The sequence below is a fragment of the Lissotriton helveticus genome, chromosome 4_1 (genome assembly GCF_964261635.1).
Source record: "Lissotriton helveticus chromosome 4_1, aLisHel1.1, whole genome shotgun sequence".
Lineage (NCBI taxonomy): Eukaryota > Metazoa > Chordata > Amphibia > Caudata > Salamandridae > Lissotriton > Lissotriton helveticus.
Window position 1 is genome coordinate 1,671,543,872 of NC_136063.1, and position 18,929 is coordinate 1,671,562,800.

Here is an 18,929-nt window from a genome sequence, read left to right on the forward strand (position 1 = left end):
ATATAGGGAGATACATACGTGTAAAGTGGATATGTACAAGTTTATAAGTAAATGAGATGTTTTTCCAATTAATAATTCTAAGAACTGAATGGAAAAAGAAAATCGTAAAGTTTAGATAAGTCCCACTGTGATTTGTACTCAGATCCCGGTTTTCAGAGTCTAGAGTGCTAAGCATGATACCATCAAACCACCTGTACCAGGTTGAGCTTTTCATTTTGAGAGAAGAGATTGCATTCACGGGGGAATCTTATATTTTATTGCAAAATCGTATCTCACATAAAAAGTACTGTTCAACAGAGTGATAGCGTTACTTGAGTCCTCTGGGCAACATCCTTCCCTAACATAGTTCAATATGCAAAAGTTGAACAGAATAGAAAAGTAATAACATTCTGTTGGTCTTTGACTGTAGAACATTAAAAACTTTGAAATGTTCACATTGCTGCAGCAATTTGCTCCCTTGTCACATGGGAGGTTCCATGGTGTAATGGTTAGCACTTTGGACTTTGAATCCAAGGATCCGAGTTCAAATCTCAGTGGGACCACTTTCATGACTGTTGATCAAATCTTTTTCTGTCAAGTGTATTCATAAATATCACAAATCTAACACGGGTAGAGTGAAACATTAATTTATTGATTGTATTCTGAAAGTCTATTCGATGTGAGCAAATGATAGAACTTTTAGAAAACATGGAAATTAAATGGCTCAAAATAATGAGACATTTTGCGAGCTGACTCTGTTTTCTCAAACTCATCACAGGGGGCTGATGCAAGATATTACTTTCTTAAATCTTACTGTTATTGATAAGGGGAAGATGGAACTTTTTAATTGGAAATCCTTCATTAAAACAAAACTTGAGGAATCAAATTGTGTATTATGGGGACAGAAGATATGACGTTTTGAATAACAATCGTGAAATTCAGACACACATATTTTTACACTCTGATTTTCTAAAGTAAATCCATAACCATAAAGTAAAATCTTTCGAAAGACGTGTCAAAGGTAATAATCTGAATTTCTCTTTCAAAGAAATTCACAATTAAATGCACTGTGTAAGTCAAGCATGTTGTCATATAAGAAATCAGCAAAAATTAACTATCTCATTACTGGTCATATAGATGAGAGAGGAAATGAACCTAACGTTTAAATTGTGGATGGGAAACAACAGTTTTTAGTTTTCAGCTTCAATACATATGTTTATGAATAATTGATTTCTTTATATAGTCTTATCGCTATCTAGACGGATATAGCTATGTATACATAGATGCATACTTATACGTTGATAAGTATCAGTATAAAACATTGACGTTATGTTTTTCCAAGACCAAATTCTAAGAAATGGGTGAAATAGTAAATCTCATAATTCAAGCAGGTCCCACCGAGATTTGAACTCGGATCGCTGGATTCAGAGTCCAGAGTGCTAACCATTACACCATGGAACCCTCCCATACATGAGTCATTTTTCCATTGAGACAAAAGAGAGCGCATTAGTGCGGGGGCATTTCTTACATTGATGAAACGATATCTCTGTTGAATGCTCATAGTGTAAAGAGCTATAATGTGATTTGATTCTGTTCAGATACATTCTCCTTAACAGTGTTAAATATGCAAACGTTTATCAGGATAGGCAAGTTATATCATAATGATCATCTTTGACTGTAACATATTAAAACATTTTACATTTCCAAACTAATACACCCATTTCTTTGTCTCTCACATGGGCTGCGCCAAAGAGCAATGATTGGCACGTTGGACTTTGCATGCAAAGGTACCAGTCCAAATCTTGGGGGTACTATTTTATTACTCTTGACCTTTTCTATTTCTGTCACCTTTGTTTATTGATAGCTCAAATCCAACACCAGTAGGTTGAAAGAGACAATTATTGATTCCTTTCAAAACGTCCATCAGCTTGAACAAGTACCAGAAATACAAACAGTATAATACGTTTACATCACATTCCTACACAAAATAGTGTGACATTAAGAAATCCTATCTTGTTTTTCTGAAATGCATTTCAGAGGCCTGATTCCCAGCATCCCTTTTTGAAGCTTTCTGCGCTATTCATAAGGCGAATTTAGCACATTTTGAAAGAGAAGTGTTCTTAAATCAAACCTAGAGAACCACAATGACGGTATCATTCAGATAGTACAAATGTTTTTTTGTATATTAGTATGGAAATTGTGAAATAAAACGTTTTTCATGCTGATTTTCAACAGTCGATCTGCAATCGTGAAACATAAGCTTTTGCTTGGAGGCCTCACAGGTACTGATCTAATTTTCTCTTTTAAGATTATTCACAAATCATATGATATGCTTTGTATAAATCAACTATATTGTTAGATCAAAATTGAGTAAAAAGTGACTATCTCAATTTCATGACATATAGAAGAGTAAGGAGAAGAAGCTCATGTTTCAAATGTGGAGAGGCAACAACTTTTCATTATTTTCACCTCTACTAATTATATGCATTTTTATAATGTATGTGTTTATGTTGTCCTATAAATATACAGAGACATATAGCAAGATATAGGGAGATACATACGTGTAAAGTGGATATGTACAAGTTTATAAGTAAATTAGATGTTTTTCCAATTAATAATTCTAAGAACTGAATGGAAAAGAAAATCGTAAAGTTTAGATAAGTCCCACTGTGATTTGTACTCAGATCCCGGTTTTCAGAGTCTAGAGTGCTAAGCATGATACCATCAAACCACCTGTACCAGGTTGAGCTTTTCATTTTGAGAGAAGAGATTGCATTCACGGGGGAATCTTATATATTATTGCAAAATCGTATCTCACATAAAAAGTACTGTTCAACAGAGTGATAGCGTTACTTGAGTCCTCTGGGCAACATCCTTCCCTAACATAGTTCAATATGCAAAAGTTGAACAGAATAGAAAAGTAATAACATTCTGTTGGTCTTTGACTGTAGAACATTAAAAACTTTGAAATGTTCACATTGCTGCAGCAATTTGCTCCCTTGTCACATGGGAGGTTCCATGGTGTAATGGTTAGCACTTTGGACTTTGAATCCAAGGATCCGAGTTCAAATCTCGGTGGGACCACTTTCATGACTGTTGATCAAATCTTTTTCTGTCAAGTGTATTCATAAATATCACAAATCTAACACGGGTAGAGTGAAACATTAATTTATTGATTGTATTCTGAAAGTCTATTCGATGTGAGCAAATGATAGAACTTTTAGAAAACATGAAAATTAAATGGCTCAAAATAATGAGACATTTTGCGAGCTGACTCTGTTTTCTCAAACTCATCACAGGGGGCTGATGCAAGATATTACTTTCTTAAATCTTACTGTTATTGATAAGGGGAAGATGGAACTTTTTAATTGGAAATCCTTCATTAAAACAAAACTTGAGGAATCAAATTGTGTATTATGGGGACAGAAGATATGACGTTTTGAATAACAATCGTGAAATTCAGACACACATATATTTACACTCTGATTTTCTAAAGTAAATCCATAACCATAAAGTAAAATCTTTCGAAAGACGTGTCAAAGGTAATAATCTGAATTTCTCTTTCAAAGAAATTCACAATTAAATGCACTGTGTAAGTCAAGCATGTTGTCATATAAGAAATCAGCAAAAATTAACTATCTCATTACTGGTCATATAGATGAGAGAGGAAATGAACCTAACGTTTAAATTGTGGATGGGAAACAACAGTTTTTAGTTTTCAGCTTCAATACATATGTTTATGAATAATTGATTTCTTTATATAGTCTTATCGCTATCTAGACGGATATAGCTATGTATACATAGATGCATACTTATACGTTGATAAGTATCAGTATAAAACATTGACGTTATGTTTTTCCAAGACCAAATTCTAAGAAATGGGTGAAAAAGTAAATCTCATAATTCAAGCAGGTCCCACCGAGATTTGAACTCGGATCGCTGGATTCAGAGTCCAGAGTGCTAACCATTACACCATGGAACCCTCCCATACATGAGTCATTTTTCCATTGAGACAAAAGAGAGCGCATTAGTGCGGGGGCATTTCTTACATTGATGAAACGATATCTCTGTTGAATGCTCATAGTGTAAAGAGCTATAATGTGATTTGATTCTGTTCAGATACATTCTCCTTAACAGTGTTAAATATGCAAACGTTTATCAGGATAGGCAAGTTATATCATAATGATCATCTTTGACTGTAACATATTAAAACATTTTACATTTACAAACTAATACACCCATTTCTTTGTCTCTCACATGGGCTGCGCCAAAGAGCAATGATTGGCACGTTGGACTTTGCATGCAAAGGTACCAGTCCAAATCTTGGGGGTACTATTTTATTACTCTTGACCTTTTCTATTTCTGTCACCTTTGTTTATTGATAGCTCAAATCCAACACCAGTAGGTTGAAAGAGACAATTATTGATTCCTTTCAAAACGTCCATCAGCTTGAACAAGTTACAGAAATACAAACATTATAATACGTTTACATCACATTCCTACACAAAATAGTGTGACATTAAGAAATCATATCCTGTTTTTCTGAAATGCATTTCAGAGGCCTGATTCCCAGCATCCCTTTTTGAAGCTTTCTGCGCTATTGATAAGGCGAATTTAGCACATTTTGAAAGAGAAGTGTTCTTAAATCAAACCTAGAGAACCACAATGACGGTATCATTCAGATAGTACAAATGTTTTTGTATATTAGTATGGAAATTGTGAAATAAAACGTTTTTCATGCTGATTTTCAACAGTCGATCTGCAATCGTGAAACATAAGCTTTTGCTTGGAGGCCTCACAGGTACTGATCTAATTTTCTCTTTTAAGATTATTCACAAATCATATGATATGCTTTGTATAAATCAACTATATTGTTAGATCAAAATTGAGTAAAAAGTGACTATCTCAATTTCATGACATATAGAAGAGTAAGGAGAAGAAGCTCATGTTTCAAATGTGGAGAGGCAACAACTTTTCATTATTTTCACCTCTACTAATTATATGCATTTTTATAATGTATGTGTTTATGTTGTCCTATAAATATACAGAGACATATAGCAAGATATAGGGAGATACATACGTGTAAAGTGGATATGTACAAGTTTATAAGTAAATGAGATGTTTTTCCAATTAATAATTCTAAGAACTGAATGGAAAAAGAAAATCGTAAAGTTTAGATAAGTCCCACTGTGATTTGTACTCAGATCCCGGTTTTCAGAGTCTAGAGTGCTAAGCATGATACCATCAAACCACCTGTACCAGGTTGAGCTTTTCATTTTGAGAGAAGAGATTGCATTCACGGGGGAATCTTATATTTTATTGCAAAATCGTATCTCACATAAAAAGTACTGTTCAACAGAGTGATAGAGTTACTTGAGTCCTCTGGGCAACATCCTTCCCTAACATAGTTCAATATGCAAAAGTTGAACAGAATAGAAAAGTAATAACATTCTGTTGGTCTTTGACTGTAGAACATTAAAAACTTTGAAATGTTCACATTGCTGCAGCAATTTGCTCCCTTGTCACATGGGAGGTTCCATGGTGTAATGGTTAGCACTTTGGACTTTGAATCCAAGGATCCGTGTTCAAATCTCGGTGGGACCACTTTCATGACTGTTGATCAAATCTTTTTCTGTCAAGTGTATTCATAAATATCACAAATCTAACACGGGTAGAGTGAAACATTAATTTATTGATTGTATTCTGAAAGTCTATTCGATGTGAGCAAATGATAGAACTTTTAGAAAACATGGAAATTAAATGGCTCAAAATAATGAGACATTTTGCGAGCTGACTCTGTTTTCTCAAACTCATCACAGGGGGCTGATGCAAGATATTACTTTCTTAAATCTTACTGTTATTGATAAGGGGAAGATGGAACTTTTTAATTGGAAATCCTTCATTAAAACAAAACTTGAGGAATCAAATTGTGTATTATGGGGACAGAAGATATGACGTTTTGAATAACAATCGTGAAATTCAGACACACATATATTTACACTCTGATTTTCTAAAGTAAATCCATAACCATAAAGTAAAATCTTTCGAAAGACGTGTCAAAGGTAATAATCTGAATTTCTCTTTCAAAGAAATTCACAATTAAATGCACTGTGTAAGTCAAGCATGTTGTCATATAAGAAATCAGCAAAAATTAACTATCTCATTACTGGTCATATAGATGAGAGAGGAAATGAACCTAACGTTTAAATTGTGGATGGGAAACAACAGTTTTTAGTTTTCAGCTTCAATACATATGTTTATGAATAATTGATTTCTTTATATAGTCTTATCGCTATCTAGACGGATATAGCTATGTATACATAGATGCATACTTATACGTTGATAAGTATCAGTATAAAACATTGACGTTATGTTTTTCCAAGACCAAATTCTAAGAAATGGGTGAAATAGTAAATATCATAATTCAAGCAGGTCCCACCGAGATTTGAACTCGGATCGCTGGATTCAGAGTCCAGAGTGCTAACCATTACACCATGGAACCCTCCCATACATGAGTCATTTTTCCATTGAGACAAAAGAGAGCGCATTAGTGCGGGGGCATTTCTTACATTGATGAAACGATATCTCTGTTGAATGCTCATAGTGTAAAGAGCTATAATGTGATTTGATTCTGTTCAGATACATTCTCCTTAACAGTGTTAAATATGCAAACGTTTATCAGGATAGGCAAGTTATATCATAATGATCATCTTTGACTGTAACATATTAAAACATTTTACATTTCCAAACTAATACACCCATTTCTTTGTCTCTCACATGGGCTGCGCCAAAGAGCAATGATTGGCACGTTGGACTTTGCATGCAAAGGTACCAGTCCAAATCTTGGGGGTACTATTTTATTACTCTTGACCTTTTCTATTTCTGTCACCTTTGTTTATTGATAGCTCAAATCCAACACCAGTAGGTTGAAAGAGACAATTATTGATTCCTTTCAAAACGTCCATCAGCTTGAACAAGTTACAGAAATACAAACATTATAATACGTTTACATCACATTCCTACACAAAATAGTGTGACATTAAGAAATCCTATCCTGTTTTTCTGAAATGCATTTCAGAGGCCTGATTCCCAGCATCCCTTTTTGAAGCTTTCTGCGCTATTGATAAGGCGAATTTAGCACATTTTGAAAGAGAAGTGTTCTTAAATCAAACCTAGAGAACCACAATGACGGTATCATTCAGATAGTACAAATGTTTTTGTATATTAGTATGGAAATTGTGAAATAAAACGTTTTTCATGCTGATTTTCAACAGTCGATCTGCAATCGTGAAACATAAGCTTTTGCTTGGAGGCCTCACAGGTACTGATCTAATTTTCTCTTTTAAGATTATTCACAAATCATATGATATGCTTTGTATAAATCAACTATATTGTTAGATCAAAATTGAGTAAAAAGTGACTATCTCAATTTCATGACATATAGAAGAGTAAGGAGAAGAAGCTCATGTTTCAAATGTGGAGAAGCAACAACTTTTCATTATTTTCACCTCTACTAATTATATGCATTTTTATAATGTATGTGTTTATGTTGTCCTATAAATATACAGAGACATATAGCAAGATATAGGGAGATACATACGTGTAAAGTGGATATGTACAAGTTTATAAGTAAATGAGATGTTTTTCCAATTAATAATTCTAAGAACTGAATGGAAAAAGAAAATCGTAAAGTTTAGATAAGTCCCACTGTGATTTGTACTCAGATCCCGGTTTTCAGAGTCTAGAGTGCTAAGCATGATACCATCAAACCACCTGTACCAGGTTGAGCTTTTCATTTTGAGAGAAGAGATTGCATTCACGGGGGAATCTTATATTTTATTGCAAAATCGTATCTCACATAAAAAGTACTGTTCAACAGAGTGATAGAGTTACTTGAGTCCTCTGGGCAACATCCTTCCCTAACATAGTTCAATATGCAAAAGTTGAACAGAATAGAAAAGTAATAACATTCTGTTGGTCTTTGACTGTAGAACATTAAAAACTTTGAAATGTTCACATTGCTGCAGCAATTTGCTCCCTTGTCACATGGGAGGTTCCATGGTGTAATGGTTAGCACTTTGGACTTTGAATCCAAGGATCCGTGTTCAAATCTCGGTGGGACCACTTTCATGACTGTTGATCAAATCTTTTTCTGTCAAGTGTATTCATAAATATCACAAATCTAACACGGGTAGAGTGAAACATTAATTTATTGATTGTATTCTGAAAGTCTATTCGATGTGAGCAAATGATAGAACTTTTAGAAAACATGGAAATTAAATGGCTCAAAATAATGAGACATTTTGCGAGCTGACTCTGTTTTCTCAAACTCATCACAGGGGGCTGATGCAAGATATTACTTTCTTAAATCTTACTGTTATTGATAAGGGGAAGATGGAACTTTTTAATTGGAAATCCTTCATTAAAACAAAACTTGAGGAATCAAATTGTGTATTATGGGGACAGAAGATATGACGTTTTGAATAACAATCGTGAAATTCAGACACACATATTTTTACACTCTGATTTTCTAAAGTAAATCCATAACCATAAAGTAAAATCTTTCGAAAGACGTGTCAAAGGTAATAATCTGAATTTCTCTTTCAAAGAAATTCACAATTAAATGCACTGTGTAAGTCAAGCATGTTGTCATATAAGAAATCAGCAAAAATTAACTATCTCATTACTGGTCATATAGATGAGAGAGGAAATGAACCTAACGTTTAAATTGTGGATGGGAAACAACAGTTTTTAGTTTTCAGCTTCAATACATATGTTTATGAATAATTGATTTCTTTATATAGTCTTATCGCTATCTAGACGGATATAGCTATGTATACATAGATGCATACTTATACGTTGATAAGTATCAGTATAAAACATTGACGTTATGTTTTTCCAAGACCAAATTCTAAGAAATGGGTGAAATAGTAAATCTCATAATTCAAGCAGGTCCCACCGAGATTTGAACTCGGATCGCTGGATTCAGAGTCCAGAGTGCTAACCATTACACCATGGAACCCTCCCATACATGAGTCATTTTTCCATTGAGACAAAAGAGAGCGCATTAGTGCGGGGGCATTTCTTACATTGATGAAACGATATCTCTGTTGAATGCTCATAGTGTAAAGAGCTATAATGTGATTTGATTCTGTTCAGATACATTCTCCTTAACAGTGTTAAATATGCAAACGTTTATCAGGATAGGCAAGTTATATCATAATGATCATCTTTGACTGTAACATATTAAAACATTTTACATTTCCAAACTAATACACCCATTTCTTTGTCTCTCACATGGGCTGCGCCAAAGAGCAATGATTGGCACGTTGGACTTTGCATGCAAAGGTACCAGTCCAAATCTTGGGGGTACTATTTTATTACTCTTGACCTTTTCTATTTCTGTCACCTTTGTTTATTGATAGCTCAAATCCAACACCAGTAGGTTGAAAGAGACAATTATTGATTCCTTTCAAAACGTCCATCAGCTTGAACAAGTACCAGAAATACAAACAGTATAATACGTTTACATCACATTCCTACACAAAATAGTGTGACATTAAGAAATCCTATCTTGTTTTTCTGAAATGCATTTCAGAGGCCTGATTCCCAGCATCCCTTTTTGAAGCTTTCTGCGCTATTCATAAGGCGAATTTAGCACATTTTGAAAGAGAAGTGTTCTTAAATCAAACCTAGAGAACCACAATGACGGTATCATTCAGATAGTACAAATGTTTTTTTGTATATTAGTATGGAAATTGTGAAATAAAACGTTTTTCATGCTGATTTTCAACAGTCGATCTGCAATCGTGAAACATAAGCTTTTGCTTGGAGGCCTCACAGGTACTGATCTAATTTTCTCTTTTAAGATTATTCACAAATCATATGATATGCTTTGTATAAATCAACTATATTGTTAGATCAAAATTGAGTAAAAAGTGACTATCTCAATTTCATGACATATAGAAGAGTAAGGAGAAGAAGCTCATGTTTCAAATGTGGAGAGGCAACAACTTTTCATTATTTTCACCTCTACTAATTATATGCATTTTTATAATGTATGTGTTTATGTTGTCCTATAAATATACAGAGACATATAGCAAGATATAGGGAGATACATACGTGTAAAGTGGATATGTACAAGTTTATAAGTAAATTAGATGTTTTTCCAATTAATAATTCTAAGAACTGAATGGAAAAGAAAATCGTAAAGTTTAGATAAGTCCCACTGTGATTTGTACTCAGATCCCGGTTTTCAGAGTCTAGAGTGCTAAGCATGATACCATCAAACCACCTGTACCAGGTTGAGCTTTTCATTTTGAGAGAAGAGATTGCATTCACGGGGGAATCTTATATATTATTGCAAAATCGTATCTCACATAAAAAGTACTGTTCAACAGAGTGATAGCGTTACTTGAGTCCTCTGGGCAACATCCTTCCCTAACATAGTTCAATATGCAAAAGTTGAACAGAATAGAAAAGTAATAACATTCTGTTGGTCTTTGACTGTAGAACATTAAAAACTTTGAAATGTTCACATTGCTGCAGCAATTTGCTCCCTTGTCACATGGGAGGTTCCATGGTGTAATGGTTAGCACTTTGGACTTTGAATCCAAGGATCCGAGTTCAAATCTCGGTGGGACCACTTTCATGACTGTTGATCAAATCTTTTTCTGTCAAGTGTATTCATAAATATCACAAATCTAACACGGGTAGAGTGAAACATTAATTTATTGATTGTATTCTGAAAGTCTATTCGATGTGAGCAAATGATAGAACTTTTAGAAAACATGAAAATTAAATGGCTCAAAATAATGAGACATTTTGCGAGCTGACTCTGTTTTCTCAAACTCATCACAGGGGGCTGATGCAAGATATTACTTTCTTAAATCTTACTGTTATTGATAAGGGGAAGATGGAACTTTTTAATTGGAAATCCTTCATTAAAACAAAACTTGAGGAATCAAATTGTGTATTATGGGGACAGAAGATATGACGTTTTGAATAACAATCGTGAAATTCAGACACACATATATTTACACTCTGATTTTCTAAAGTAAATCCATAACCATAAAGTAAAATCTTTCGAAAGACGTGTCAAAGGTAATAATCTGAATTTCTCTTTCAAAGAAATTCACAATTAAATGCACTGTGTAAGTCAAGCATGTTGTCATATAAGAAATCAGCAAAAATTAACTATCTCATTACTGGTCATATAGATGAGAGAGGAAATGAACCTAACGTTTAAATTGTGGATGGGAAACAACAGTTTTTAGTTTTCAGCTTCAATACATATGTTTATGAATAATTGATTTCTTTATATAGTCTTATCGCTATCTAGACGGATATAGCTATGTATACATAGATGCATACTTATACGTTGATAAGTATCAGTATAAAACATTGACGTTATGTTTTTCCAAGACCAAATTCTAAGAAATGGGTGAAATAGTAAATCTCATAATTCAAGCAGGTCCCACCGAGATTTGAACTCGGATCGCTGGATTCAGAGTCCAGAGTGCTAACCATTACACCATGGAACCCTCCCATACATGAGTCATTTTTCCATTGAGACAAAAGAGAGCGCATTAGTGCGGGGGCATTTCTTACATTGATGAAACGATATCTCTGTTGAATGCTCATAGTGTAAAGAGCTATAATGTGATTTGATTCTGTTCAGATACATTCTCCTTAACAGTGTTAAATATGCAAACGTTTATCAGGATAGGCAAGTTATATCATAATGATCATCTTTGACTGTAACATATTAAAACATTTTACATTTCCAAACTAATACACCCATTTCTTTGTCTCTCACATGGGCTGCGCCAAAGAGCAATGATTGGCACGTTGGACTTTGCATGCAAAGGTACCAGTCCAAATCTTGGGGGTACTATTTTATTACTCTTGACCTTTTCTATTTCTGTCACCTTTGTTTATTGATAGCTCAAATCCAACACCAGTAGGTTGAAAGAGACAATTATTGATTCCTTTCAAAACGTCCATCAGCTTGAACAAGTACCAGAAATACAAACATTATAATACGTTTACATCACATTCCTACACAAAATAGTGTGACATTAAGAAATCATATCCTGTTTTTCTGAAATGCATTTCAGAGGCCTGATTCCCAGCATCCCTTTTTGAAGCTTTCTGCGCTATTGATAAGGCGAATTTAGCACATTTTGAAAGAGAAGTGTTCTTAAATCAAACCTAGAGAACCACAATGACGGTATCATTCAGATAGTACAAATGTTTTTGTATATTAGTATGGAAATTGTGAAATAAAACGTTTTTCATGCTGATTTTCAACAGTCGATCTGCAATCGTGAAACATAAGCTTTTGCTTGGAGGCCTCACAGGTACTGATCTAATTTTCTCTTTTAAGATTATTCACAAATCATATGATATGCTTTGTATAAATCAACTATATTGTTAGATCAAAATTGAGTAAAAAGTGACTATCTCAATTTCATGACATATAGAAGAGTAAGGAGAAGAAGCTCATGTTTCAAATGTGGAGAGGCAACAACTTTTCATTATTTTCACCTCTACTAATTATATGCATTTTTATAATGTATGTGTTTATGTTGTCCTATAAATATACAGAGACATATAGCAAGATATAGGGAGATACATACGTGTAAAGTGGATATGTACAAGTTTATAAGTAAATGAGATGTTTTTCCAATTAATAATTCTAAGAACTGAATGGAAAAAGAAAATCGTAAAGTTTAGATAAGTCCCACTGTGATTTGTACTCAGATCCCGGTTTTCAGAGTCTAGAGTGCTAAGCATGATACCATCAAACCACCTGTACCAGGTTGAGCTTTTCATTTTGAGAGAAGAGATTGCATTCACGGGGGAATCTTATATTTTATTGCAAAATCGTATCTCACATAAAAAGTACTGTTCAACAGAGTGATAGCGTTACTTGAGTCCTCTGGGCAACATCCTTCCCTAACATAGTTCAATATGCAAAAGTTGAACAGAATAGAAAAGTAATAACATTCTGTTGGTCTTTGACTGTAGAACATTAAAAACTTTGAAATGTTCACATTGCTGCAGCAATTTGCTCCCTTGTCACATGGGAGGTTCCATGGTGTAATGGTTAGCACTTTGGACTTTGAATCCAAGGATCCGAGTTCAAATCTCAGTGGGACCACTTTCATGACTGTTGATCAAATCTTTTTCTGTCAAGTGTATTCATAAATATCACAAATCTAACACGGGTAGAGTGAAACATTAATTTATTGATTGTATTCTGAAAGTCTATTCGATGTGAGCAAATGATAGAACTTTTAGAAAACATGGAAATTAAATGGCTCAAAATAATGAGACATTTTGCGAGCTGACTCTGTTTTCTCAAACTCATCACAGGGGGCTGATGCAAGATATTACTTTCTTAAATCTTACTGTTATTGATAAGGGGAAGATGGAACTTTTTAATTGGAAATCCTTCATTAAAACAAAACTTGAGGAATCAAATTGTGTATTATGGGGACAGAAGATATGACGTTTTGAATAACAATCGTGAAATTCAGACACACATATTTTTACACTCTGATTTTCTAAAGTAAATCCATAACCATAAAGTAAAATCTTTCGAAAGACGTGTCAAAGGTAATAATCTGAATTTCTCTTTCAAAGAAATTCACAATTAAATGCACTGTGTAAGTCAAGCATGTTGTCATATAAGAAATCAGCAAAAATTAACTATCTCATTACTGGTCATATAGATGAGAGAGGAAATGAACCTAACGTTTAAATTGTGGATGGGAAACAACAGTTTTTAGTTTTCAGCTTCAATACATATGTTTATGAATAATTGATTTCTTTATATAGTCTTATCGCTATCTAGACGGATATAGCTATGTATACATAGATGCATACTTATACGTTGATAAGTATCAGTATAAAACATTGACGTTATGTTTTTCCAAGACCAAATTCTAAGAAATGGGTGAAATAGTAAATCTCATAATTCAAGCAGGTCCCACCGAGATTTGAACTCGGATCGCTGGATTCAGAGTCCAGAGTGCTAACCATTACACCATGGAACCCTCCCATACATGAGTCATTTTTCCATTGAGACAAAAGAGAGCGCATTAGTGCGGGGGCATTTCTTACATTGATGAAACGATATCTCTGTTGAATGCTCATAGTGTAAAGAGCTATAATGTGATTTGATTCTGTTCAGATACATTCTCCTTAACAGTGTTAAATATGCAAACGTTTATCAGGATAGGCAAGTTATATCATAATGATCATCTTTGACTGTAACATATTAAAACATTTTACATTTCCAAACTAATACACCCATTTCTTTGTCTCTCACATGGGCTGCGCCAAAGAGCAATGATTGGCACGTTGGACTTTGCATGCAAAGGTACCAGTCCAAATCTTGGGGGTACTATTTTATTACTCTTGACCTTTTCTATTTCTGTCACCTTTGTTTATTGATAGCTCAAATCCAACACCAGTAGGTTGAAAGAGACAATTATTGATTCCTTTCAAAACGTCCATCAGCTTGAACAAGTACCAGAAATACAAACAGTATAATACGTTTACATCACATTCCTACACAAAATAGTGTGACATTAAGAAATCCTATCTTGTTTTTCTGAAATGCATTTCAGAGGCCTGATTCCCAGCATCCCTTTTTGAAGCTTTCTGCGCTATTCATAAGGCGAATTTAGCACATTTTGAAAGAGAAGTGTTCTTAAATCAAACCTAGAGAACCACAATGACGGTATCATTCAGATAGTACAAATGTTTTTTTGTATATTAGTATGGAAATTGTGAAATAAAACGTTTTTCATGCTGATTTTCAACAGTCGATCTGCAATCGTGAAACATAAGCTTTTGCTTGGAGGCCTCACAGGTACTGATCTAATTTTCTCTTTTAAGATTATTCACAAATCATATGATATGCTTTGTATAAATCAACTATATTGTTAGATCAAAATTGAGTAAAAAGTGACTATCTCAATTTCATGACATATAGAAGAGTAAGGAGAAGAAGCTCATGTTTCAAATGTGGAGAGGCAACAACTTTTCATTATTTTCACCTCTACTAATTATATGCATTTTTATAATGTATGTGTTTATGTTGTCCTATAAATATACAGAGACATATAGCAAGATATAGGGAGATACATACGTGTAAAGTGGATATGTACAAGTTTATAAGTAAATTAGATGTTTTTCCAATTAATAATTCTAAGAACTGAATGGAAAAGAAAATCGTAAAGTTTAGATAAGTCCCACTGTGATTTGTACTCAGATCCCGGTTTTCAGAGTCTAGAGTGCTAAGCATGATACCATCAAACCACCTGTACCAGGTTGAGCTTTTCATTTTGAGAGAAGAGATTGCATTCACGGGGGAATCTTATATATTATTGCAAAATCGTATCTCACATAAAAAGTACTGTTCAACAGAGTGATAGCGTTACTTGAGTCCTCTGGGCAACATCCTTCCCTAACATAGTTCAATATGCAAAAGTTGAACAGAATAGAAAAGTAATAACATTCTGTTGGTCTTTGACTGTAGAACATTAAAAACTTTGAAATGTTCACATTGCTGCAGCAATTTGCTCCCTTGTCACATGGGAGGTTCCATGGTGTAATGGTTAGCACTTTGGACTTTGAATCCAAGGATCCGAGTTCAAATCTCGGTGGGACCACTTTCATGACTGTTGATCAAATCTTTTTCTGTCAAGTGTATTCATAAATATCACAAATCTAACACGGGTAGAGTGAAACATTAATTTATTGATTGTATTCTGAAAGTCTATTCGATGTGAGCAAATGATAGAACTTTTAGAAAACATGAAAATTAAATGGCTCAAAATAATGAGACATTTTGCGAGCTGACTCTGTTTTCTCAAACTCATCACAGGGGGCTGATGCAAGATATTACTTTCTTAAATCTTACTGTTATTGATAAGGGGAAGATGGAACTTTTTAATTGGAAATCCTTCATTAAAACAAAACTTGAGGAATCAAATTGTGTATTATGGGGACAGAAGATATGACGTTTTGAATAACAATCGTGAAATTCAGACACACATATATTTACACTCTGATTTTCTAAAGTAAATCCATAACCATAAAGTAAAATCTTTCGAAAGACGTGTCAAAGGTAATAATCTGAATTTCTCTTTCAAAGAAATTCACAATTAAATGCACTGTGTAAGTCAAGCATGTTGTCATATAAGAAATCAGCAAAAATTAACTATCTCATTACTGGTCATATAGATGAGAGAGGAAATGAACCTAACGTTTAAATTGTGGATGGGAAACAACAGTTTTTAGTTTTCAGCTTCAATACATATGTTTATGAATAATTGATTTCTTTATATAGTCTTATCGCTATCTAGACGGATATAGCTATGTATACATAGATGCATACTTATACGTTGATAAGTATCAGTATAAAACATTGACGTTATGTTTTTCCAAGACCAAATTCTAAGAAATGGGTGAAAAAGTAAATCTCATAATTCAAGCAGGTCCCACCGAGATTTGAACTCGGATCGCTGGATTCAGAGTCCAGAGTGCTAACCATTACACCATGGAACCCTCCCATACATGAGTCATTTTTCCATTGAGACAAAAGAGAGCGCATTAGTGCGGGGGCATTTCTTACATTGATGAAACGATATCTCTGTTGAATGCTCATAGTGTAAAGAGCTATAATGTGATTTGATTCTGTTCAGATACATTCTCCTTAACAGTGTTAAATATGCAAACGTTTATCAGGATAGGCAAGTTATATCATAATGATCATCTTTGACTGTAACATATTAAAACATTTTACATTTCCAAACTAATACACCCATTTCTTTGTCTCTCACATGGGCTGCGCCAAAGAGCAATGATTGGCACGTTGGACTTTGCATGCAAAGGTACCAGTCCAAATCTTGGGGGTACTATTTTATTACTCTTGACCTTTTCTATTTCTGTCACCTTTGTTTATTGATAGCTCAAATCCAACACCAGTAGGTTGAAAGAGACAATTATTGATTCCTTTCAAAACGTCCATCAGCTTGAACAAGTACCAGAAATACAAACATTATAATACGTTTACATCACATTCCTACACAAAATAGTGTGACATTAAGAAATCATATCCTGTTTTTCTGAAATGCATTTCAGAGGCCTGATTCCCAGCATCCCTTTTTGAAGCTTTCTGCGCTATTGATAAGGCGAATTTAGCACATTTTGAAAGAGAAGTGTTCTTAAATCAAACCTAGAGAACCACAATGACGGTATCATTCAGATAGTACAAATGTTTTTGTATATTAGTATGGAAATTGTGAAATAAAACGTTTTTCATGCTGATTTTCAACAGTCGATCTGCAATCGTGAAACATAAGCTTTTGCTTGGAGGCCTCACAGGTACTGATCTAATTTTCTCTTTTAAGATTATTCACAAATCATATGATATGCTTTGTATAAATCAACTATATTGTTAGATCAAAATTGAGTAAAAAGTGACTATCTCAATTTCATGACATATAGAAGAGTAAGGAGAAGAAGCTCATGTTTCAAATGTGGAGAGGCAACAACTTTTCATTATTTTCACCTCTACTAATTATATGCATTTTTATAATGTATGTGTTTATGTTGTCCTATAAATATACAGAGACATATAGCAAGATATAGGGAGATACATACGTGTAAAGTGGATATGTACAAGTTTATAAGTAAATGAGATGTTTTTCCAATTAATAATTCTAAGAACTGAATGGAAAAAGAAAATCGTAAAGTTTAGATAAGTCCCACTGTGATTTGTACTCAGATCCCGGTTTTCAGAGTCTAGAGTGCTAAGCATGATACCATCAAACCACCTGTACCAGGTTGAGCTTTTCATTTTGAGAGAAGAGATTGCATTCACGGGGGAATCTTATATTTTATTGCAAAATCGTATCTCACATAAAAAGTACTGTTCAACAGAGTGATAGCGTTACTTGAGTCCTCTGGGCAACATCCTTCCCTAACATAGTTCAATATGCAAAAGTTGAACAGAATAGAAAAGTAATAACATTCTGTTGGTCTTTGACTGTAGAACATTAAAAACTTTGAAATGTTCACATTGCTGCAGCAATTTGCTCCCTTGTCACATGGGAGGTTCCATGGTGTAATGGTTAGCACTTTGGACTTTGAATCCAAGGATCCGAGTTCAAATCTCGGTGGGACCACTTTCATGACTGTTGATCAAATCTTTTTCTGTCAAGTGTATTCATAAATATCACAAATCTAACACGGGTAGAGTGAAACATTAATTTATTGATTGTATTCTGAAAGTCTATTCGATGTGAGCAAATGATAGAACTTTTAGAAAACATGGAAATTAAATGGCTCAAAATAATGAGACATTTTGCGAGCTGACTGTTTTCTCAAACTCATCACAGGGGGCTGATGCAAGATATTACTTTCTTAAATCTTACTGTTATTGATAAGGGGAAGATGGAACTTTTTAATTGGAAATCCTTCATTAAAACAAAACTTGAGGAATCAAATTGTGTATTATGGGGACAGAAGATATGACGTTTTGAATAACAATCGTGAAATTCAGACACACATATTTTTACACTCTGATTTTCTAAAGTAAATCCATAACCATAAAGTAAAATCTTTCGAAAGACGTGTCAAAGGTAATAATCTGAATTTCTCTTTCAAAGAAATTCACAATTAAATGCACTGTGTAAGTCAAGCATGTTGTCATATAAGAAATCAGCAAAAATTAACTATCTCATTACTGGTCATATAGATGAGAGAGGAAATGAACCTAACGTTTAAATTGTGGATGGGAAACAACAGTTTTTAGTTTTCAGCTTCAATACATATGTTTATGAATAATTGATTTCTTTATATAGTCTTATCGCTATCTAGACGGATATAGCTATGTATACATAGATGCATACTTATACGTTGATAAGTAT

At 33.9% G+C, this 18,929-nt stretch overlaps 15 non-coding genes across 15 annotated transcripts; 8 read left to right on the forward strand and 7 right to left on the reverse strand.

Annotated features, from left to right (window-relative positions):
- The first annotated feature begins 470 nt into the window (after nucleotides 1-470).
- On the forward strand, nucleotides 471-542 carry TRNAQ-UUG (transfer RNA glutamine (anticodon UUG)). Its single transcript has one exon. It is a non-coding gene; the product is annotated as a tRNA-Gln (tRNA).
- Nucleotides 543-1,368: 826 nt separating this feature from the next.
- Nucleotides 1,369-1,440, reverse strand: TRNAQ-CUG (transfer RNA glutamine (anticodon CUG)). Its single transcript has one exon. It is a non-coding gene; the product is annotated as a tRNA-Gln (tRNA).
- A 1,551-nt stretch (nucleotides 1,441-2,991) lies between these two features.
- On the forward strand, nucleotides 2,992-3,063 carry TRNAQ-UUG (transfer RNA glutamine (anticodon UUG)). Its single transcript has one exon. It is a non-coding gene; the product is annotated as a tRNA-Gln (tRNA).
- An 826-nt stretch (nucleotides 3,064-3,889) lies between these two features.
- On the reverse strand, nucleotides 3,890-3,961 carry TRNAQ-CUG (transfer RNA glutamine (anticodon CUG)). The gene has a single exon. It is a non-coding gene; the product is annotated as a tRNA-Gln (tRNA).
- A 1,550-nt stretch (nucleotides 3,962-5,511) lies between these two features.
- On the forward strand, nucleotides 5,512-5,583 carry TRNAQ-UUG (transfer RNA glutamine (anticodon UUG)). The gene has a single exon. It is a non-coding gene; the product is annotated as a tRNA-Gln (tRNA).
- An 826-nt stretch (nucleotides 5,584-6,409) lies between these two features.
- TRNAQ-CUG (transfer RNA glutamine (anticodon CUG)) lies at nucleotides 6,410-6,481 on the reverse strand. Its single transcript has one exon. It is a non-coding gene; the product is annotated as a tRNA-Gln (tRNA).
- Nucleotides 6,482-8,031: 1,550 nt separating this feature from the next.
- On the forward strand, nucleotides 8,032-8,103 carry TRNAQ-UUG (transfer RNA glutamine (anticodon UUG)). Its single transcript has one exon. It is a non-coding gene; the product is annotated as a tRNA-Gln (tRNA).
- An 826-nt stretch (nucleotides 8,104-8,929) lies between these two features.
- TRNAQ-CUG (transfer RNA glutamine (anticodon CUG)) lies at nucleotides 8,930-9,001 on the reverse strand. The gene has a single exon. It is a non-coding gene; the product is annotated as a tRNA-Gln (tRNA).
- A 1,551-nt stretch (nucleotides 9,002-10,552) lies between these two features.
- On the forward strand, nucleotides 10,553-10,624 carry TRNAQ-UUG (transfer RNA glutamine (anticodon UUG)). Its single transcript has one exon. It is a non-coding gene; the product is annotated as a tRNA-Gln (tRNA).
- Nucleotides 10,625-11,450: 826 nt separating this feature from the next.
- On the reverse strand, nucleotides 11,451-11,522 carry TRNAQ-CUG (transfer RNA glutamine (anticodon CUG)). The gene has a single exon. It is a non-coding gene; the product is annotated as a tRNA-Gln (tRNA).
- A 1,550-nt stretch (nucleotides 11,523-13,072) lies between these two features.
- TRNAQ-UUG (transfer RNA glutamine (anticodon UUG)) lies at nucleotides 13,073-13,144 on the forward strand. Its single transcript has one exon. It is a non-coding gene; the product is annotated as a tRNA-Gln (tRNA).
- Nucleotides 13,145-13,970: 826 nt separating this feature from the next.
- TRNAQ-CUG (transfer RNA glutamine (anticodon CUG)) lies at nucleotides 13,971-14,042 on the reverse strand. The gene has a single exon. It is a non-coding gene; the product is annotated as a tRNA-Gln (tRNA).
- A 1,551-nt stretch (nucleotides 14,043-15,593) lies between these two features.
- On the forward strand, nucleotides 15,594-15,665 carry TRNAQ-UUG (transfer RNA glutamine (anticodon UUG)). Its single transcript has one exon. It is a non-coding gene; the product is annotated as a tRNA-Gln (tRNA).
- Nucleotides 15,666-16,491: 826 nt separating this feature from the next.
- Nucleotides 16,492-16,563, reverse strand: TRNAQ-CUG (transfer RNA glutamine (anticodon CUG)). The gene has a single exon. It is a non-coding gene; the product is annotated as a tRNA-Gln (tRNA).
- Nucleotides 16,564-18,113: 1,550 nt separating this feature from the next.
- On the forward strand, nucleotides 18,114-18,185 carry TRNAQ-UUG (transfer RNA glutamine (anticodon UUG)). The gene has a single exon. It is a non-coding gene; the product is annotated as a tRNA-Gln (tRNA).
- The last annotated feature ends 744 nt before the right edge of the window (nucleotides 18,186-18,929 follow it).